The sequence below is a fragment of the Triturus cristatus genome, chromosome 7 (genome assembly GCF_964204655.1).
Source record: "Triturus cristatus chromosome 7, aTriCri1.1, whole genome shotgun sequence".
Lineage (NCBI taxonomy): Eukaryota > Metazoa > Chordata > Amphibia > Caudata > Salamandridae > Triturus > Triturus cristatus.
The window spans coordinates 1,258,076,574-1,258,099,745 of NC_140590.1; the positions used below are offsets into that span (position 1 = coordinate 1,258,076,574).

The 23,172-nt window shown below is 47.1% G+C and overlaps 1 protein-coding gene across 1 annotated transcript in view; it reads left to right on the top strand.

Moving 5' to 3' along the window:
* The first annotated feature begins 1,509 nt into the window (after positions 1 to 1,509).
* Positions 1,510 to 23,172, top strand: part of LOC146811758 (apoptosis-associated speck-like protein containing a CARD) — a 42,068-nt gene continuing 20,405 nt past the window's right edge. The window contains exon 1 of the transcript XR_014965833.1: positions 1,510 to 1,796. The gene's annotated coding sequence lies outside the window, so the exon portion shown is untranslated. The remainder of the gene's footprint in view (positions 1,797 to 23,172) is intronic.

Here is a 23,172-nt window from a genome sequence, read left to right on the forward strand (position 1 = left end):
GCCAAAGTGAAAGGACAGGAATGCACTGTATATAAGCAATACGGTGGAGTAGCGTAGCATGAAGTGGCTTAGAGTAGAATGGCTGAGTGGAGTGGTATAGAGTAGATTTGTGTAGAGTAGAGTGGAATCGAGTGAAGTGGTGTGGAGTTTAGTGGCATATTGTGGTGCAGACTGGATTGGAGTGCTGTAGTCGTAGAGTGGTGTAGAGTGGAGTGGCGTTGAGTAGAGTGACATAGTGTGACTCAGAGTATAGTGGCATGGAGTGGCGAGGACTGGAGTGGAGTAGAGTGGCGTAGAGTGAAGAAGAATGGCATAGTGTACAGTAGAGTGGTTAGAGTGGAGTGTCTTGGAGGGGAGTGGCGTGGAGTGGCATGGAGTGGAGAAGAGTGACATAAGGTGGTATAGAATAGACATGTTTTTGTGAATCTGGGGCAGCATCAAGTTACATGGGTGTTGCGTGGTAAAACCCACCGCAATGCCCATGGAACGCCTCCTGGGTGCAGAGTAAGGCAATGCAGTGATTTGCGCTTCAGTGCCTCACTCATGATTTATGAGCCCACTCAAAGTCACGCAGAGTGGCTTTGCATGTCTTCATAAATTGGATTGCGAGCCTTGCATCACGCATGCACCACTGTACGTGGTGCAAAAATGACGCAGGGCTCCTATAAATAACCCGCCATGCGTGGCAGCATGAACGTTTCTGCTGCTGCATATAAGCAGGAGCCTGCTGCAGGCCATCTGCATGCAGCGTTCCACCCCTTCCACAAAGCAGGAAGCACAGCAGGGAAAGCGAAATGTGAACTCTCTCGCCTGAAAACACTCCAGCTAACTTGTATTTCTTCGGCCTAAAAGATTACTCATGTAAATATTAGCTGACCTCACTTTCTTATTCAGTCTCTTAATTTAATTTCTCGTTATCTTTTGCATCAAATTATTACAATACATTACAAGATACATCATTACATAAAACCTTCATTAGGTGTCACGATACAATATATATACAATAACATAAGTTAAACTCTTAAAACCCCCCACAGCCACTTCAATCCTTCTCATGCACGCCATACATTCAGACTCATACATTCTGTCAGCAACTCTGCCTTCCTCAGGACCTATTTACCCAACATAGAAAAAAATATTTTTTTTCTTCCGGAAACATTGCGTCATAGACAGGGTAACTTCACACAGAGCGAACGAACCTCGTTGGCTGGTGGACATAGCGTTAAGATGGAAAAAGTTAAAATGTCAAAAGTTGAAGTTTCAAAAGTCGACTGATGTAAGTACCAAAAATATCAGAGCTTGGAAATACTTAAGTTGGTTTTTATTTGCCCCCTGCCCCTTCATCTTCGTGGCCCCCCATCCACTCTTTATGGCCGTCCCAGAGTCGCCTGGAGCCGGGCTCTGGCCTGTGTGAAACCTTAGGAGCAGGGGGCAGACTCCAATGCGCAGCACTCTACAGGGCGGGGCTCGCGCAGGCGGGGCTCACCTCCGCGGATCCTGCCATACCTCAGACTGCGAACGACGGACCATGGCGAAGTACGTGATCCTGAGCGCCCTGAGGCAGCTGGGTGGGGACGACTTCCAGGAGTTTAAGCAGAGGCTGAGAGATGAAAATTCCGCGGACAGCAGCCAGAGGATCCCGTGGGGGCTGCTGGAGTGTGCGAAGTGTTTGGATGTGGCCACCCTCATCAACGACCGCTACACCGAGCAAGAGGGGATTTCACTCACCGTGAAGATCCTCACAGATATGGGTCTTAAGGAGAATGTTAAGCAGATCCTCGAGGCATGAGCAGAAGGTAGGGTGAGAGGACGGGGGCAACCAGGGGAGAGCCCCTCATACTTGCCAACTTTCTAAAAGCTAAAAGAGGGTAGGGTTTTCCAGGTTTAAACAGGCTGAGAAGTATAACACAGGAAATTATATCTCAGAACCTGCCCCCTGACAGTGACTATGCATCCCTCTGATACAGAGGGCATAATCACAAAGTTATTTGTTAGTAAAGTGCTGCCCTAAACTCTTCCCTGGGCTCTATCGCACTATGCCACATAAAAAGACTCCTTTACTCGCAGACCATATGTGATTTCTAGCTTTCCCTTTCCATTTTGTCCCTTTTCTTCCCTGTATCCCAGGGCCACCCAGAATGTGCCAGTTTCCAGGCTGCTTATTATTCCAACAACCTACATGGGCTCCGGGCTTCACTCTTGCTAGTAAAGTCCTCCCAGGCAGCGGCGTTATTTAGATTTGCCTTGAATAGTAAGAAAGTGGGAGACAAAGATTCAAGGGGAGAAAGGGGGCATTCAGATAGAAAGAGTATGTTAAAGAAAGAGATTGTTCCAAAAAAGGTGGCTCTGCTTGGGTGGAAAGGGAGGAGATGGTAGACAGAATGGAATGGACGTTTCAAGAACGAGCATTGGCGAAGCCAATAGGTCTCGCCTATTAGGGATATGGGCTTTTTCAGTTTTTAGGTCTCGCCTGAGCCAGCGCTTTAGCGCTGCTCTCGCAAGAGCTTTTGTAAACGGGGGATTTGGAAGTGCAAACTATTGCTTTCAGGCCGCCAACTACAGTGCATGTGCGCCAGGCACGCGCACCATTTGGCAGCCTGCGTGATTATTTCGCGGCCGCTTTGATCTTCTCAGTGAGCCGCGCGGCCACTGAGAACATCAAAGCGGCCGCGAAAGTGCACACCATTTGACACCCCCTCCCTTATCCCACTTCCACGTTCCTCCCCCACCACAGAGTGCGGCTCGTGGCCGCGCGTCTTCCACAACTCCCGGGCTTGTTAGCAAATCGTAAACAAGAGAAACATTAATAAAGATTCATATTTTAAACTATACTTATTTTTGGAAGTACAGATTTAGCTTCTAGGCGAATGGTTCCAAATGTAACTGTCTATATTATGAAATATGTATTCAGTCGCATTTAGTTCAGCATCATTTTGCCTGTTGGTATTAGACAGCGCGGGTATTGTCTGTGGTCTGTGCAAGCTTGTTTCTGTCTCCAAAGAGCATCATATAACTTTCCACATCCCTGCACACAAGCCGCTAAGAACACTGGACTGGACCGCACCACCCAGAGGAGGAGGGGCTGGGACAGCGTTGACAATCCATATAAAAAAAAAATACAAAAAAACAACTGCCGCCAAGCAGATGACCTACACCCCGCCTGCACTGAACTCCAAAGCATTTGCAAAAAAAAGATGAAAAAACTGTAGCTTACGCTGAAGGTTGCTATGAATTTCAGCAGCAAACGAAGCAGCAAGTCATCTGTCTAATACGCGCCTTGAAAACACACTCCTTCGTGATGCGAATGATGGAGAAAAAAACATTTGGAATACTAATTACAGCACATCATTAAGAATTTTGGTCAGCCGGCGCTGCATCATAAATAGAAACAAATATGTCCCTTGGGTGCGTGCATGTCAAGGGGAATTTGTGAAATAATATCTACAGATGCTGCATTGCATAAAAAAAAACAACAGCATTATTTATTAAAGAGATTACATCGGCTTCTCCCTTTCGGTGCTTTGGAGTGCGTGCTCACGCACAAGTCGGAAATCCGCTGCATTTAATAAAAAATTCTAAAGGGGTCCTAAGCACATTGAATGATAAAACACGTACCGTGCTCTGGAATAAATCCCTCATCTGCCGGTGCGACTAGCAGATGTTGCATGGCATGCCAGGCTGCTCAGCCCCTTTCCCGGTGCCTGCTACAAACGGCTCTGATCTCTCCCATGGAAACAGCACAGCAGAAATAAACACCGCACATTTTACTGATGATGCTGATTCCCATCCAGGAACAAGCATTGGCAAAGCCAATAGGTCTCGCCTTTGGGACCTTATAAGTGTTTAGCCATGCAACAGTTACAGGATATTGTGCTGCGTAACTAAATACTTATAAGGTCCCAAAAGCGAGACCTATTGGCTTTGCCAATGCTTGTTAACCATGTTGTATAGCAGGGTCGGATTGGGCTCACAATTCGGCCGGGCACCCCTTAAAAAAGTGGCCCACATTCCCGGATTTCACCTATTCATAAAACAGCATTTGACTAATCTCATTGGGCTCATTTTTAGAGAAATATTTTATATAATACATATTTTAAAGCACATAGAGCCAGAAACATTGGTGAAAGCTAGATGCACTACCTTTTGGCTGGGCGAGTGAAGTGAAATAAAGTGGCCCAAAGGCCACAACTCCTGATGTGGCTATGTTTCCCACCTGCCCATTTTTTAACCAGCATTACTGGTATTTTAATGTCCTGGTCGTAGGAAAATTGGAAAATTGCCTATTGCTGGTATTTTCTCCTCTGATCAATATGTACGTTAAACAATAAACATAAGGTGATTGGAGTTCAAAATGTGGTCTAAAGCTGCTTCAATGATCCATGACAGATAGTTAAAAACTAAAAAAAAAGGCAGAAAAGCCATGGCAAGAAGAAATAGTAAAATTTTTATTATCGTATAGAGAATCCTCTTTTATTATTATTCCAGACTTTGCAGACTCTTAAAACATGCGCAAACAGAAGATTATTGTCATTTGCCCAGAATCACAGGATGTTGAGCTGAGGCTGCGACTCAAACCTATTTCCAAATTCAGCAGCTCTGACCCTAACATTACATCCACTCAAATTTTCTCTCTGTGAAAGATACCTCACAGTGAGGCCTATGCAAACATACACCCCCCCCCTACCAAGGCCTGAAAGACTCTGGCACTGAAGTGCCAACACCAGGCCCCCAGCGGGCCCCTTCACTTACGCTTCCACCTCCCCAGCCAAGTATAGCATCAGGGCGATGGCCTGGCAGGGGAGGGTAGAAGTAAAGCACAGAGATGCTGCTGCTCCAGGAGAGCTAACGTGAGAATGGTTCAACTGTGGCATAACCTGCTTCCAGCCAGGTACCTCGGTTTAACAGCAGGGAAGTGAGACACTGCTTCTAAGCGTCTGCCCCGGCCCCACGGGGGCCAAGCTAAAGTCTGCAGTGGCCAGAATACTGACAGTGCAACGTTGCTGCAAGAGGCGGGGAAAAGACAGTAAGGCTCTGGGGGCAGGTTGATGGAGCTAACAAAAAAACAGCCCAAAGGTGACCCTTAGGCATTGGCCCATCTGTCAATGGCCGACTGCCCGCCTTCCCAATCCGATACTGTTGTACAGGAGTGCTTCTGCTGTAAAGCATGCCTAAAAGTTTAGAAAAATATGCAATGATGCAGGCAGCGCTGGCGGCTTCATAGCGCTTTTTTTTTATCCCAGGAGGGTGCAATTGTAGGCATCACGGAGGGAGAGTGTGCTTGCCACACGATCGGTGTTGGAAAAAAGAAGCATTATGACGCAGCCAGCGGAGTCTGCAGCAGTGATTTTTGTTTTTATGGCAGGTGGGTGGGGGCAAGGAACGACAAAGGAGGTGGGAGGGGCAAACAACGGGGAGGGATATGGGGCAAGCAACAGCAATGGGTGGGAGGAGAGGTGTGTTGCTGAACTTTTTTTTTTTTTTTAAAGCACTATGACATGGCTAGCGCTGGCCGTGTGACGGTATTTGGGGTGGAAAACAGTAACGCGAGCAAGAACATGGACAGCATAGACAGTTGGCGAGGGCAATCAACAACACGGAGACAGGTGGGGGAAAGCAGCCACATGGAGGTGTAGAATAGGGTGGAGTATAGTGTGGTGGTGTAGAGTAGAGTAGTGCAGAATAGAGTGGAGTGGCATAGATTATAGTGATGTGGAGTGGTGTAGAGTGGCACTAAGTAGAGTTGCACAGAGTAGAGTGGAGTGGTGTAGAGTAAAAAGTGACGTGGAGTGGTGAAGAGTGAAGTGGCGCTCAATACAGTGGCATGCAGTAGAGTGGCGTGGAGTGGCGTAAAGTAGAGTGGAGAATAGTGACATAGAGTGGAGTGGTGTAGAGTAAAGTGGTGTAGATTAGAGTGGCATAGAGTTGAGTGGCGTGGAGTGGAGTGAAGTTGCATAGAGTGGAGTAGAGTGGCGTGGCATAGAAAACAGATGCATAGAGTGGAGTGGCATGCGATAGAGCAACATGGAGTGGCATAGAGTTGAGTAGAGTGGATTAGAGTGGCATAGAGTGGAGTGGCATAGAGTAGAGTGGTGTGGAGTGGAGTGATGTAGAGTGTCTTCGAGTATAGTGGTGTGGAGTAAAGTTCTGTGTTGCACTGTAGAGTGGTGTAGAGTAGAGTGGCATATAGTAGATTATAATGGCATAGAGTGGAGTGGTGTAGCGTGAAGTAGAGTGGTGTGGAGTTGCACAGAAATTAATGGAGTGGTGTGTTGTGGAATGGAGTGGCATAGAGCAGAGTAGCGTAGGGGTATGTTGCGGATATTGGCACTATTGGCTACAAGTCCCAGAATTCATAGAACAAGCCTGGCCTGGAGGCTGGGGCAATGCATCAGGCCTGGGATCCTTGGCAGGGCTGGATGGGAAGAGGCTGGCTGAGGGCTTTGGTAACGCTCCTGGCTGCAGGCGACCCGGCCTCATCAGTGGCCCTTGCTTTTTACAATCAGAACGGCTACAGTGTTTCACTGTTACTCTTCCGCTTTGTGCTGAACAGCGTTGCCCGCGTGCCACACTCTACGCACAGCCCCCGGGCAGCATGTACAGCTGGGAAGACTGCTGGTCGCGAGAGACGCCTGAAAGGCCCCGCCTAGAACAGTGGGCCGAGGAGAGGGGTTATGATCAGAGGCCAGGATTTTGTTTCAGTTTGAGGAAGGAGAGGGTTAGGTAAATGCAGAGGGTAAATGGAGCAGGAGTGGGAGTGGCGGCAAGAGGCTGTTTTTTTATTTTAAAACATTTTTTATATGTTATGTAAAACTAGTACTCCCCTGCTGCTGTTTATGTTATGGAAGCAGGGACAGATGATTTTGGGGGGACCCTGTTTAACATTAAATCAAAGATGCCTTGCAGCTAAACGGGATGCGGGCACGTGCGTCAATCTCCCTTTTATTGCAAAGGTCACGTGACGTGGGATGCCTGTGTAGGACGGTAGGGACGAGTGTGGGGATGTGAGAGACAGCCCTCTAGGAGAAGGGAATATCTTGAGATGTGACCTCGTGGACACTACATTCCTCTCAAAACCATTTAGATGAAACCTAGTTCAACAAGAGAAAACAAAATAAAACAAACGTAACACCGGTGTAAGTCTGTCAATGGTGATCCCTAACATGACGAAGAATGCTCCATAGCTTGAGGGGCCTCCCGAGCACCGTTTTAAGTGAAGCCCCCTGCATATGTGAACCATCTCCATTCATCCCCTGTGTCAGAGGGGTAAGCAGGCCGGGAGGACAAGGAAGAGCACGTTAGGGCTCAGGTCCCATGTGTCCCAGCCACTGGGAGGTGCCCAGGCAGCCAAGACTGCTCCAGCCAGACCCTGGGGCACAGCAAATACACATTTAGCGTGGTGGGAGTCGACACCGGCCCCAACAGCGCTCGCCCTCACCACCAAGGCTTTACCTCACCTCCAGAGGCCAAGAAGGCCTCTCCAAGACGCCCACCACTGCCCTCCATGGGGGTGCACCAATGTCTCCTCCAAGGGCAGTGTGGGAGGGCAGGTTGTTGCCCCTGCCCTCAGCTCTGGAGTAAAGGCAGGTGGTGAAGGAGGGAGATAAGAACCCTTCCAGGCAGGGTGTGAGTGGCCAGTTTTGGTGAGGCATTCTTAGCACCTCCCCCTCTTTCCCTGTCAATCTGTAGCTTCTCTGCTGGCCACGCAGGGTTTGAGAAGTGCGGCAGGATGTGTTATCCTAATAAATACAACTTACCCCATTCCTCATCTGTGTCTACTCTTATATTGGACATGATTGTTTTATAATAACTCGCTTTCTATTTTACCAACACTAACACCAAATTAACCTATTAATCTTTCACATCGTACATAAAAAGGCCCTCCCAAAAAATACAAGAGCTCAGAATGAGCCTGCCTTGAGCTATTATGGAGCTGGGAACGAGGCCCCTGTGATGACGTGTGAGTGAAGGATTGTGTCCCTTTAAAAAAATGTTTGCGTAATTAAGAAAACTGTTTAGCTTGTCAAGGCTGACCGGGGGGCCACGTAGGGGACCCTCAGCAGGGCGGCCGCCTTAGTGCCACAGGAAGGCACTGGAGTCGGCCTTCTAGGCTCCCTGGGCGTGGGACCAGGGGGACTTCCGGCCGGCCACTTCCGGTAGTGGGAGGAGGGACAGGGGTACATATACTGTCCCCCGCCCACTGGGCAGTCTCTTGACCCACCATGTTGGCATATTTGTTATGCAAATAAACCTGCAGCAATTTTCTCCACTAACAAGGTGTCGTGTGGCTTATTGATGTATTTTGCTGCATGATAACTGACTACTGTTGCCGATATTGGCACTATGACTATTGACCAATGAGCCAGTGTTCAGACCAGTAACCAGATCACAGGAACAGTAGGACATCTTTGGTTGATGGCAGAGTCTACCAGTCCTTGGGTAAAGGTTACAGTGATGAAATCCTCTGTTCATGTGCTAAACCACTGTTCATGTGTTGATATTAAATGTTTAAATTGCTTGAGAATCATCGCATACTAAAACGTCAGAGGTATTGTTGGCACTTTGGCAACTGTTTGTCTATTTATTTGTGATATGTATTTGTAGACAATTAACTTTTATAAGCAATGAATAGTAGTAAAATTATAAAATATATATATAAAAAAGCATAAAATATTCTAATATGAAGATTATAAATAATACAAATATATATTTTTTATCAACTTTGGTGCACGACACTGATATTGGGGGTTTGTTTTGCAAATGAACCCTAGGAGGCCATACTAAAAAGCAATATAGGTCAGATCAGAGGCTCCTTTTTCAGTTTTACAGAGATGTATGTGCTTCTGGGTGCGTTGATAATATCAGCACACAGGGAAATAAGTCTTCTCTCACAAGGATGACACAAATCGCAGGCAGCAGCTGGTACTCTGGACTTTCTAGTGAGTTTTTAAGGTCTGCCCTCAGGCAACTATGCCACACTTATCTGATTGGGACACTGCACTAATAAGTGTAGGTTGGCAACGAGCCAGGATTGGTGTTAGGCGACTCACTATTTTTTTAATGCGCGTCCCTCTGCTGCTGGCAGGCTGGAAGGCATGATGGCTCTCTCCGCATGCAAGCGCCATGACACAGTAACGCTGCTGCAGGTAATGGCCTGGACTGGTCCCCCCAAGTGCCTCCTGGCAGGACAGCTTCCATGCTTCATTCGTTCAGCTTCCATGCTTCATTCCTTCACCTCTCACACTCAGCTCGTCTGGGAGGAGGTGGGGTCAGGTTTTGGGGAACATTAGCGGATTTGAGGTTGCAGCATCAGGTTCTCGTTTGTAGACTGTGGAGTGACCTGAGCGACCCAGGCCTCACTGCCCAGAGGCAACACACAGGCACTGGCTTGCAGTTGTGGAATGCAGGCACATGCACACTACTCCTTTTTATTATAAGGTCACCTGACATGTGACACCTGTGTAAGGATGGGTGTGTGGGTGAGTGACAACCCTCTAGGAGCGAGTGCTGTCCTGTGACGGGTCTTTATGGACACTACATTCATGAAGCCCCCCTCCCCTCCTTCTAATGACATCACTATGCTGCATTTAGTGCATTATCCTTCTAAGGTTGAAAAAATAAGCACCCTACGGTTTGGTTACAAGAACGCCTCTTCTTTCAAGTACAAAGGCTGAGGAAGATTTACATTGCTTCTAGTGAAAAGTAAATGGATAAACAATGGGCTGTCTTTAGGTCTCGCTCGAGAGAGCGCATGCGCTGTCGCTTGCAAGATTTTTTTTCTTTCAGGGGACTTCGATCCTCCCCATTGCTTACCACTGGTTGTCTTCATTGTCACTCTTTTCCTTGCTTATCTTTGTTCAGCATGTGGCGGCTTCATGTCCCGCCCCAGGAGCACAGTCGAAGTACTGTTTTCATTGTTAGTGTTCTTCATCTACTTGCGCTTCAGTATCTGCTTTTTTCTTTTGGTTGTAGGCAGATCTCTGCAAGAGTGCATGTGTTTGCAGGCCCCCCACCACTCCCGTCATGCTCCACATAGTTGCTTGGATATACCCCTTCCCTTTTTTTTTGCTTCTCCCGTCTCATCCCGTTTCTCGCCCCGTCTCACCAGCCCCTCTCCTGCGTTGTTGTGACATGCTCCCTCCCATGTTGTCATTTCATGTCCTCTCCTGTCCTGCCCAATTCCCAAATTGCTGCTTCTTGCCCCCACCTGCTTTGTTGCTTCTTACCCCCTCCAATCCCACCCCTCTCCTCCATTGTTGCTTCTTGCCCTCTCCCATCGGGCACCTTCTTGTGTTGTTGCTTCTTGCCCTTTCCCAGGCCAAACTCTCCCTCATTGTTACTTCTCGCCCCCTCCTGTTTGTTGCTTCTTGCCCTCTTCCATTCCACAACACTCCCTCATTGGTGCTTCTTGCCCCATCCCTCACACTACAGCATTTTTGCATTTTCCCCATCTCACCGACCACCCTCTCCTGCGTTGTTGCTTCTTGCCACCCTCCTGCATTGTTGATTCTTACCTCTTCCTGCCCTGCCTCCTTCCCTGTTGCTTCTTGCCCCCTTTCCGCACTCTTGCTTTGTGCCCCACCTCCTGTGTTGCTTCCTGTCTGGTCTCTCCCTGCCCTGCCTGCATTGTTGTTTTTTGCCCTCTTAAGCCCCAACCTCATTGATGCTTCTTGCCCCACCTGTTGTTGCTGTTTCATGGCCCCTCTCATCCGGCTCCCCTACACGTTTCTTCTTGCCTCCTCATGCGTTGCTGCTTTGAACCCAGTCCCCTTCTGCCCACTACTGCATTGATACTTCTGGTCCACTCCCGCCCCCCTCCCTCGTTGTTGCTTCTAGCCCCTTCTCGTCCCACCACCCTCCCACATTGTTGCTTCTTGATCCGTCTTACACCCACGTTGTCGCTGTAGTGACTGGCTGGTCACTGTTCTACTGTTCCTAATTGTTGGTTTGTACCAGCCACTCTCCCACGGCTGGCTTACACTAACACCCCACACACCCATCCATCAAAGGTGTCACAGGACATGTGACCCTGCTAATAAAAGGGTCTGGGCACACATGCCCTGCTGGGCTAGTTCCACAATCTAACTCCTCGTGTCTGTGTGTTCATTCGTAGTGCATGGGAGTTTAGGGCTCCATCACTTTACAGTCGTTTCTTGCCACCTTCTGTCCTGCCTTGTTGCTTCTTAACCCTCCCACATTATTTTTTGATGCCCCCTCAGCCCTTCACCCTTCTCACATCGTTGCTTGCCCCTTAACCTCCCACCATAAAACATGCTGACACAGCCAGCGCTTGCCGCCTCGCAGCGCTTTCTTTTTCTCTTTCTTTAAGCATGCTGCAGAGCAGCTCCTCTGCTGTAAAAACATAGCTAAAAGGCATTGACAATAGGTATCGCATTAGCAAGAGCTATTGGCTTTACAAATTCTTGTTTTATTATGGCTACGCCAAGAGTTACACAAAACTATCCGCCCACAAGAAAATATCGATTCATAAATAAAAAAGAAGACCGTGATATTATGAAAGGTGAATTCCAAGTGTTAGAACACACTACACGCGTGATTTTTTAAGGTCTCGTCTGAGCCAGCGCTTTAGCGCTGCTCTGGAGAGAGTTTTAGTAAGCGGGATTTGGAAGTCAAACTAGTGCTTCTTGCAGGCCTCCAGCTACAGTGCATGTGCGCCGGGCGCGCGCACCATTTGTCAGCCTGCATGATTACTTTCGCGGCCACTTTGATGTTCTCAGTGAGCCGCGGGGCCACTGAGAACATCAAAGTGGCCGCGAAAGTGCACACCATATGCTCTGCTTGCATCTCCCTCCTCCCTTAAAGCATACAAAACGTGGCCAGGTAAGTATGACTTCGGCGCGATGGTGTGCTTTTTAGGTCTCGCCTGAGCCAGCGCTTTAGCGCTGCTCTCGCGAGAGCTTTAGTAAACGGGGGGATTTGGAAGTGCAAACTAGTGCTTCCAGGCCTCCAAATACAGTGCATGTGCGCAGGGTGCGCGCACCATTTGGCAGCCTGCATGATCATTTCGCGGCTACTTTGATGTTCACAGTGAGCCGCGCGGCCACTGAGAACATCAAAGCGGCCGCGAAAGTGCTCACCATGTTTCCCTTTGTGATCGACTTAAACTTTACCCACCCTCCTATCTGTGCTTCGTTCCCTCCCATGTCGACTTCACTCACAGTTCCTTTTGGTCATTCCTCATATCACTTCCACAAACCACTTATGTGGGTTTTGAAGCTTAGACCACCCTTCATGAGCACCTCAGCAACCTACAAACGATGATGTCCGTACCAATAGTTCGCGCAAAAGCAGCTGCCCAAGGTTAGCCGATTTGCACAAATAAACTGTACATGGAACAATTAAACTAAACAAAGACACGGAGGAAGCAGCATATTAATGTTTTTATTTCAGTACGCTGCAATGATAAAGCATATGTTCATTTGTAAAAATATTTTTCGAATGACTATCAGTTTACAAGTATTGCAGATTGTTTTCACAGTTAGTTTTGTGGCCATCGATACATTGAACATTCATTTAAGCACACAAAACAAAATAGTGGGAAAGATAAGCTTAGAGATATACCCCGCGCCCAAAACACTGCTGTAGAAAAATTAAAATGCGTTTCCTTATCAACTGTGTCAAATTCTGTGGATGTACAATACTTAAGGGATATACTCCATCATGACGACGCCCTTGCCCTAAGTCAGCACTTGGAAATACTAAGCCCACTTGTAAAATATCCTGGTTCTGCAAATCCGACATGCCATTGCCCAAATAAATCCTCATGCAAACAGGACTCTGCACTATCGTCCACACATCCTGAACGTGACCCTGCAACACACAGATATTATGGGTTAAAGTAACCTTTTCCTTCATTTAGCTGGTAGTTGTGCAATATACAGGGTGCCCGGCTTGTGCCACCATGCATGCTCTTGGAGCCTGATAGCACTGCTTGTCCTTATAATAATAAAAAAACAAGCATTGGCATAGCCAATAGGTCTCACCTTTGGGCCCTTATAAGTGTTTAACCATGCAACAGTTAATATCGTTGCACCAAGGATATTGTGCTGCATAACTAAATACTTATAAGGTCCCAAAAGCGAGACCTATTGGCTATGTCAATGCTTGTTAGGTCTCGCCTGAGACAGCGCTTTAGCGCTGCTCTGGCGAGACTTATAGTAAGCGAGTTTTGGAAGTGCAAACAGTGGCTTTTCAGGCCTCCAAATACAGTGCATGTGCGTCGGCCGGGCGTGCGCACCATTTGGAGGCCTGAAAGCACTCGTTTGCTTTCACTTTCGCGGGCCGCACGGCAGTAAAGATCGGCAGTAAAGATTGCAATCTCTTTGTTCCCAGCATCAGTGAGTTCCGAGGACTGCAGAGGAGATGCAAATCTTTGTGACACATAGCAGCGGTGATGCATTGGTTCTGTTTAAGCCACACTTTTCTCTTTCTGTACACAGGTGAATAACGTACAGACAGAACCCCCTCCCCCTTTCACACCACCAGATTCTCAAAGTGCAGCGCACAACCTGTATCTCGCTGTGATTGGGCTCTGCTCAGCAGTGGATGGGGTGCCCCCACCCCCATCTCCCGCCCCCCCTCCTTAATCCGCAAGCCTCTGACCCCAACTCTCACCAGAGCCCCTCCGCTTCTGGTCCATGTACTTGTTGTTGAAAAACATGTAATGTGCGCTGCCCACCGACACACACATCGTGTGAAAAGAAAGAAACATGCAAAGACGACAGACCCGCTCTGTTACAAATACACACGTTTATTATACGCACACAGCCATTGTGCCTCACGCACGTTCGTACCCATGTGGCCTCTCCCCACTCTCCCGTCGACACAGACAGCGCCTCACAGAGCAGCACACCGCACAAAACGGCCCCAAGCCAGGGAGGCGCTAAACGGAAACAACTATGTATATGAAATATACCTATATAATATGTTCATGCAGCCTTATAAACATACAGACATCTATTTTATGGACAAACTAGCTGCATAGATAGATACTTATGTATGGAAATAGACCAACCAACCAAGAAAGAGAAAGGCGCATCCACCGACCCTACAGCCGACTCTTCCAGAGGCAGCCGCCCAGACGACAGGCACACAGGACCGACAGACAGGCAGGCAGGCGGATAGACAGAGAGATAAAGTATTACTGTGCCAGCGCGGGCACACCACTCGCAGGACGCTGTTTATATAATTTATATTGCGCTTATCTCCCTGTGCGTGTTTGCCGCCCCACCACCCCTCCCAGATCGCTGTTTTTTTTACATTCAGCACATGCACATCACTCACGAGACGCTGGGAATGTGCACGTCTGATTTGAGTTTGCTGTTATTATGGGGACGAGATGGAGGCTTGGCGCTAGGGCTTCTCCGGTGCTATCGCTGCTCCTATGTCTCCCTTCACCAACAGAGGTATCCTTTGCCCTCCATACCCTCTCTCTGAGGGCACTGCTGCTGAGCACACATCGGGAGCAGGGCTGGCGTCTCTCCCGGCCTTGCCCAGCAGCATCTAGCTACCAACGGCCGCCTTGGGCGCCTCCCCCCGCACACAGTCCATGGTGCTCAAGTACACCCCTGGTAAGAAATATACAAGGGCTTCCTTTCTCCTAAGGCTCAGTGTCTTGCCGTGAACGTACAGAGCAGAGTCCCTGCTCTGATTAGTGTTTCTTGTTCTGTGGTGGCGCCGCATTGTTCAGCCTCCACATCGAGCCCCTTAAGACCCTAGCCATGAATAACAGATTCAAAGTTCACCAGCACCACGCACGCTAAGGGTTTTGATTTACGTTTTTTATTGTACTTGTTTTTTATGTTCTTTTGTTTATCGGAACTGCTGAGCCGACTTTGAGCCTAGCCCTTTTTGGGGGGTTTGCTTTGAGGCGGTTGCAGCTAATAGCAGATGGGATGGCCTGCAGACATCTGCGTTTAGTTTGTTTGCAATGCCTTTTCCATGGCTGACCCGTACGCGACAATATGCGCACCTTTAAACATTCAAGTCAGCGGTGTAGCTGCTAAAGGGGGCATGGTGCTGTGCCCTTAACGTGAGGAACGACTGCTGCCCGGGCTCTACGACTAGTTTACTTTTATACGTTGAACACTGTTGGAGCTGCCCAATGCCGGTAGATTACTGAGGGGTGTGCATCTATACTATTTCAATTACCATGCTTATATTAAGTTCTCTTCGTGTGACTGTCAGTGAGGGAGCGTGTGCGTCCTATCGACATACATTTCTTGATGTAATATTGTAGTCGAGTAGCGTGTTGTAACACAACACATTAGGGATGGTGAAGTTATGCGTACTGTTATAGTTGTATGTGATTATTATAAGTCTGTGTGACGTTACTGTGCGCTATGTATTGGCACTCACTAGTTTAAGCTAAACGTTTACCTTTTACAATGTAATGCAGTAGTGTTGCTCCAAGTAGGGAGTATGCATACAGTGTTTTTGGTTGAGCCTAGAGTCAGATTTTCCCTGACACGTCATATAAACTTGTGGGCATCAGGGGCGTTCTTGAGTTGTGTGTAACACCCCACCCCTGTATCGCAACCCCCTCATTCTCTCAGCTACGTGCATTCAAGCCCAGTGTCTGGTGTCACCATTAACCACTCTCCACAGCATGAAGGCCCAGATACACTCCTGCCATTCAGGAAAGCCTGACTCATGGCTGCTTGCCCCAGCCCTGACGGCTTGTCGGACGTGATAAGCTGGCAAGAAATCTCTCTACCGCATGCCAGCCGAGCTCAAACATTTTAAAAGCGCTTGGGGAAGGCGTGCACCAAGAGAGGTGGTGCGTGCTTACTTCCCACTCCTACGTTATACCAATGTGACTCCTCAAATCTCTGTTACCAGCTCTGATGACTCTGACTTTTATCCTTCTGAGGTCAAGCAGTGAAAACCATTGAATTAATCAATTGCATCACTTATTGAAGGCTCGAAAGAACTCACAAAGCGTACCCCTGGCTCCACCTCTTAACAAACTTCGACCCTGGGCGGGCAGCTCGCTATCTCCCGGCATGGATTAAAAAAGTTTAGGTCTGCTGCAGAAGCTGGGCGTTGAGTTCCCGTCGGCTTCACCTCCTCTCTCTTTGAATTGTTCCTAGCCAGTTGTGGCAGACTGCCAAAGATGTGACTTAAATGTTCCACTCTGCCTTAACTTACTGACAGTACACAATAGATTGAATATTAGCCTTGGCCCAGTTACAGGTGTATTCTTCAGTTCATTTTCTACCAGGTCTCACACAACACACAGTGAATCTTCAGTAAGCATAAGTGTGTCGATATGAAGTATCTTTCAGACCTTTATAACTGATGCATGATGTCTAATGCTTGTGGATGTCTGATGCTTGTGGATGTTTGATTCCTGATGTCTGATGCTTGTGGATGTCTCATGCTTGTGGCTGTCTGATGCCTGATGTCTGATGCCTGTGGATGTCTGACGCATGATGTCTGACACCTGATGTCTGACACCTGATGTCTGACGCATGATGTCTGATGCATGATGTCTGATGCCTGATGTCTGATGTCTGATGTCTGATGCCTGATGTCTGATGCCTGATGTCTGATGCTTGTGGATGTCTCATGCATGATGTCTGATGCCTGATGCATGATGCCTGATGCCTGATGCTTGTGGATGTCTGATGCTTGTGGATGTCTGATGCCTGATGTCTGATGCCTGATGCCTGATGTCTAATGTCTGATGCTTGTAGATGTCTGATACTTGTGGATGTCTGATGCCTGATGTCTGATGCCTGATGTCTTATGCCTGATGTCTGATGTGTGATACCTGATGTCTGATTCCTGATGTCTGATGCTTGTGGATGTCTGATGCCTGATGTTTGATGCTTGTGGATGTCTGATGCCTGATGACTGATGTCTGATGCTTGTGGATGTCTGATGCCTGATGTCTCATGACTGATGTCTGATGCTTGTGGATGTCTTATGCCTGATGTCTGATGCTTGTGGATGTCTGATGCCTGATGTTTGATGCTTGTGGATGTCTGATGCCTGATGACTGATGCCTGATGCTTGTGGATGTCTGATTCCTGATGCCTGATGCCTGATGCTTGTGGGTGTCTGATGCCTGATGACTGATGTCTGATGCTTGTGGATGTCTGATGCCTGATGTCTCATGACTGATGTCTGATGCTTGTGGATGTCTTATGCCTGATGTCTGATGCTTGTGGATGTCTGATGCCTGATGCTTGTGAATAAATTAAAGGCATTGTCATTTACAATACCAATAGCTCCAAATCTCGCAGTTGCGAGACCTATTGCATTGCAAATGCTTGTTTTTGGCTTGTAGCCAAAGGAAAGAGTTAGGAGGGATAGGTTAATTGCACATGATCTTTAACAGACCCGGGGACTTTTATAAAATAGTGACGGCCTAAGTAGGGTGACCAGACGTCCCCGTTTTCCCAGGACGGTCCCCGTTTTTGGAGAAGTGTCCCCGTGTCCCGACACTTTTCTCCAAGTGACTCAAATGTCCCTGTTTTCCAACAGTGTCCAGGTTAAACATAGAAATGTCCCTGTTTTTCATTGTTCCGGCTGAGCATGCGCGCGCGTGCTCTCTTTGCACTGTTTACGGCATGTGTCGTCACTGAGGTGAGCGCTGTAGCAAGAAGGGAAATCCTTTGAAGAGAGACATTTTACACGCAGCGCCACCTACGTCATCGTGCCAGCCAAAGTTTCTACTTTGGATAAAACAATATTTCTTCGTCCTGTAGCTTGTATTCATAGCCGTACAAACATTTCAGTAGCCCTTATGCATACCGTGCAAGGATTAATGCATTGCTCATTGCATGTTTTATTCATAACCAATTGATGCATGCTCTGTGTTCTCCATATCAAAGCTATGACTTGACCTTCTGACTGACCTTTCAGATCACGGCAAACGGTTTAGCTGGAAAGGACTTAAAGGAGCAGGGTTAACGCCTGTGGAAGAGGCAAGCAGCGCTGCACGAGCTTTTTGCTCAGGTCTTCACACTATTGCACTATGAGATGATACCAATGGCTAGAGTGCACTATACATACCCCAGTAAGGTAACATGACATCCCAGCAGTGACCACGCAAATGTGGGAGGACTGTGTGGTCGGCCAGCCTTTGCCACCCTTAAGACCCTAAGGCAGTAATACCTGGAGAGAAGTGTTATTTTTTTACATTGGTCCATGGCTGCCATTTGGCAATTTAGCATTCCGCAGTTTACCTCCCATGCTTTTCTCTCATGAGCAACTAAGCAACATTGGTGAGTTGTACTTTACGTGGTGCTGACGCGCAGCTATAGAAACGGGCATTGATAAAGCTAGTAAATCTGGCATTTGCTAGCCTGTGATGTTTTATTGATTTTTGGCAAATATATGCTTTAGTCCTTAAAAGTGTAAATGTAATCAAAAGTACTAATGCTGCTGTGTAAAGGAGAGGGGTGCCAATAAAAGACCGCGGATTTGTTGTCTGTAATGCTTCATCTCGGTCTGTGGAGGGAGCTGTCATTGTAGTCCCTTTTCTATGTCTATGACAGCTGTCAAATAGTCCTACTTTTATGTCGATGGTTACTGCAAACCGTAGTCCTACTTCTCTGTCTATGACCTGTCCCCGTTTTTTGTTTTGAGAATCTGGTCACCCTAGGCCTAAGGGAAACCGAAACTAACAGTCTGACAAAAAATCATGTGGTTTCCAGTAAAAGCACTTCGTAGTTCACGCCAGCACACGCACAGAGCTGGAATGTAATGAGAGACAAAAGAATCACCCAACCCTTGAACTGAAGGAGGAAGACGCGGAATAAAGGGCGCTCGGCCTCTTCTGTTAGGCCTGTCAGTTTACAGAGGGGAAATGTACAGCCTCTCGTTCATGTTTTGAGCTTCTGTCTTAAAAGGACAGGATCTGGTGTTTGAATAACAATTTTTGTGCAAGCCTCTGCATTCTTTTCTGTCATGCTATCATCACTCTTTGTCTTCACAAATCGTTTAGAAGCACATCATTCTGAAAGACTTTATTTTTGCGTTTGCTAATTCAGGAATGCATTTAATAGGACTGTGAAGGTTACATTCTGGCTGAGTTAACGGCACGGGGACGGAGCTATTTATTGCAACTTTTACGTCACCAAGACAAGACTAGCATGTGTGCAAATTCAGGACACATAGCTGCCAAGGTTTCAGCTTGCTATGTGTGACATTTTCATAATTTTAGTTTAATTATGAGTGACATTTAATGACTACGAGTGACACTTTCTCGCGCGCAAAATCAAGCAATGAAAATGAGGGAAATAGGTATAGGCTGAATAAATAAGACTTTACGCAAATGAGTTCAGCGTCTTGTTAACAAAACTGTAAATATCACAAAAGTGGTATAGAGTAGAGTGGTGTAGAGTGGAGTGGTATAGAGTACAGTAGAGTGGCGTAGAGTGGCATGGAAAGATGTGGAGAGGTATAGAGTAGTGTGGCGTGGAGAGGCATGGAGTGAAGGGGCATGGAGTAGAGTTGTGTAGAGTAGAGTGCCATAGAGTGGAGTAGAGTGGCATAGATTATGGTGGGGTGACATTCAGTAAAGTGGAGTGGCATAGAGTGGGTAAGGTTAGAATGGCATAGAGTAGTGTGGAGTGGGTTTGAGAGGAGTGGTGTAGAATAGAGTGATGTGGAGCGGAGTGGAGAGTTGTAGAGTTGAGTGGCGTAGACTGGAGGAGAGTAGAGTGGAGCGGAGTGGTGTTGAGTAGTGTAGAGTAGAGGGGAGTGGCATGACATGGAGTAAAGTGACATTGAGTGGAGTGGAGTAGAGTGGTGTAGAGTAGAGTGAAGAGGAGAGGCATACAGTGGAGTTATGTAGAGTAAAGTGGCATAGTGTGGGGTGGAGTGTCTTGGAGTGGAGTGTCTTGGAGTAGAGTGACATGAAGTGGAGTAGAGTGGCATAGAGTATAGTGGAGTGACATAGAGTAGGTGGATTGGCGTAGAGTGGAGTGGAGTAAAGTAGAGTGGCTAAGAGGTGCGTGGAGTGGGATAGATTAGAGTGATGTAGAGTGGAGTGGTGTAGAGTTATTTGGCGTAGATAGAATAGAGTGGAGTGGTGCGCAGTAGAGAAGAGTAGAGTTGTGTAGAGTAGATGGGAGTATGTGGAGTAGAGTGACATAGACTAGAGGAGAGTGGCATAAAGTAGAATGATGTGGCATAGAGTGGAGTGGAGTGGTGTAAAACAAAGTGAAGTGAAGTGGAGAGGCATAGAGTAGAGTGGTGTAGAGTAGAGCGAAGTGGAGTGGCACAGAAAAGAGTGGCGCACAGTAGAATGGCATAGAGTAGAGTTGAGTCGATTGGCATACAGTATGGTGTAGTGGAGTAGAGTAGTGTAGAGTGGAGCAGCATAGAGTGGCTTGACATGAGGTAGAGTAGAGTGGCATAGAGTAGAGCGGCATAGAGTAGAGTTGGGTAGAGTAGAGTGAATTAGCATACAATAGAGTTGAGTGGCGTATAGTAGAGTGCTGTATAGAACAGGGAGTAGAGTAGTATAGAGTAGAGTTGCATAGAATAGAGTAGAGTGACATAGTTTGGAGTGGGGTAGAGTGAAGTATCATAGGAAAGGGGACATAGAAGAGAGTAGAGTGGTGTAGAGTGGAGTGGCGTAAAATAGAGTGAGGTAGAGTTGAGTGAAGTGCCATTAAGTACAGTGTAGTGAACTGGCACTGATTGGAGTGGACTGGCATAGAGTGGAGTGGCATAGTGAGGCATAGAGTAGAGTGGCATACAGTGTAGTGGCATAGAGTACAGTGGTGTACAGTGGAGTGGAGTGGAGTGAAGTAGCATAGAGGGGCATAGAGTAGAGTAGAGTGGAGTATAGTACAGTGGTGTAGATTAGAATGATGTAGAGAGGCATGGAGTGTTGTAGAGTAAAGGTTATTTTATCACTTGCTACACGTTAAGTACTATTCACACATTTGTAAGCCAAATACACGCTATAAAACACCCAGGCAGCTTAATACTAGCAACTCGAGCACATTGTTACTTCTTTCATTAAGGGGGAGATGCGAATGCTGGAGATGTCACCACTACAGGTAAGGCTACTAGAGGCTAGAATGGCAAGAAAAGCAATATCTCAGGCAAGAAAATGTAGATGGCCTCCAAACAGAAGAGAGAAAGACCCAGGCCCTGTAGAGAATGCATTTTGAGCACGACGGGCAACACCAGGTATAGCCTGTGTTATGTGCATTGGTTACCATAACAGGGGAGTTTCATTGGTTTTACGCATTTGTCCAAACCACAACTCACTTTTTAATTCTGTGTTTTTTTAGTGAATGTGCGTAGAAAGGGAGGATAAATAATGGTAAAGTCTGCATTATGGTATTAACTAGGTGCGTGCAAAGGTAGTTGCAGGGTTTACTGCACTGCATTTTTATACTTCAATGCTTTGCACATTGCAAAGCTGCCAATGTTTTTAAGGAAAAAAACACATGGAAAGCTGCAAAGGGACCATTGAGCTTATTTATGAGACTTTGACGTAGGGCAGCGCAGCAAGAAACCTTGCTGCGCTGCTGTACGCCAAAGTGAAAGGACGGGAATGCACTGTAGATAAGCAATACGGTGGAGTAGCGTAGCATGAAGTGGCTTAGAGTAGAATGGCTGAGTGGAGTGGTATAGAGTAGATTTGGTAGAGAAGAGTGGAATCGAGTGAAGTGGTGTGGAGTTTAGTGGCATATTGTGGTGCAGACTGGATTGGAGTGGTGTAGTCGTAGAGTGGTGTAGAGTGGAGTGGCGTAGAGTACAGTGACAATGGGCCTGATTCACAAAACTAACTTAAGACAAAATCCTAAACTTACTAGCATTTGGTATTCACAGAAGGCACTTACTCATTTTGGCATTCACAGAAGGCACTTACTCATTTTAGTATTCCTAGAAGGCACTTACTCATTTTGGTATTCACATAAGGCACTTACTCATTGATGAGTAAGTGCCTTCTGTGAATACCAAAATGAGTAAGTGCACTTACTCATTTTGGTATTCACAGAAGGCACTTACTCATCAATGAGTAAGTGCCTTCTGTGAATACCAAAATGAGTAAGTGCCTTCTGTGAATACCCAAATGAGTAAATGATAGTAATTTTAGGATTTTGTCTTAAGTTAGTTCTGTGAATCGGGCCCAATGTGTGACTCAGAGTATAGTGGCATGGAGTTGCGAGGAATGGAGTGGAGTAGAGTGGGGTAGAGTGAAGAAGAATAGCATAGAGTACAGTATAGTGGTGTAGAGTGGAGTGTCTTGGAGGGGAGTGGCATGGAGTGGCATGGAGTGGAGAAGAGTGACATAAGGTGGCATAGAGTAGACATGTTTTTGTGAATCTGGGGCAGCGTAAAATTACATGGGTGTTGCGTGGTAAAACCCACCGCAATGCCCATGGAATGCCTCCCATGCGCAGAGTAAGGGATGCAGTGATTTGCGCTTCATTGCCTCACTCATGATTTATGAGCCCACTCTAAGTCACGCAGAGTGGCTTTGCATGGCTTCATAAATCGGATTGCGAGGCTTGCATCACGCATGCACCACTTTACGTGGTGCAAAAGTGACGCAGGGCTCCTATAAATAACCCCCATGCGTGGCAGCATTAACGTTTCGGCACATGAGCAGGAGCCTGCTGCAGGCCATCTGCATGCAGCGTTCCACCCGTTCCACAAAGCAGGAAGCACAGCAGGGAAAGCGAAATGTGAACTCTCTCAGCTGAAAACACTCCAGCTAACTTGTATTTATTCTGCCTAAAAGATTCATCATGTAAATATCAGCTGCCCTCACTTTCTTTTTCAGCCTCTTTATTTAATTTCTCGTTATCTATTGCATCAAATTATTACAATACATTACAAGATATATCATTACATAAAACGCTTATTAGGTGTCACAATATAATATATATGCAATAACATAAGTTAAACACACGCAAACTCCCCACATCCACTTCAATCCTTCTCATGCACGCCATACATTCATACTCATACATTCTGTCGGCAACTCTACCTTGTCCAGGACCTATTTACCCAACATACTTTGGGGCAGATTTACAAGCCCCATACGCCACATTTGCGCCGCCATTGCGTCACTTTTGTGACGCAGCGGCGGCTCAAAGCCAGCGCCATGCTGCAGGGTATCTACAACGTGACTGTGTCACGTTGTAAAGCCCTGCACCACATGTGGGCGTTCCG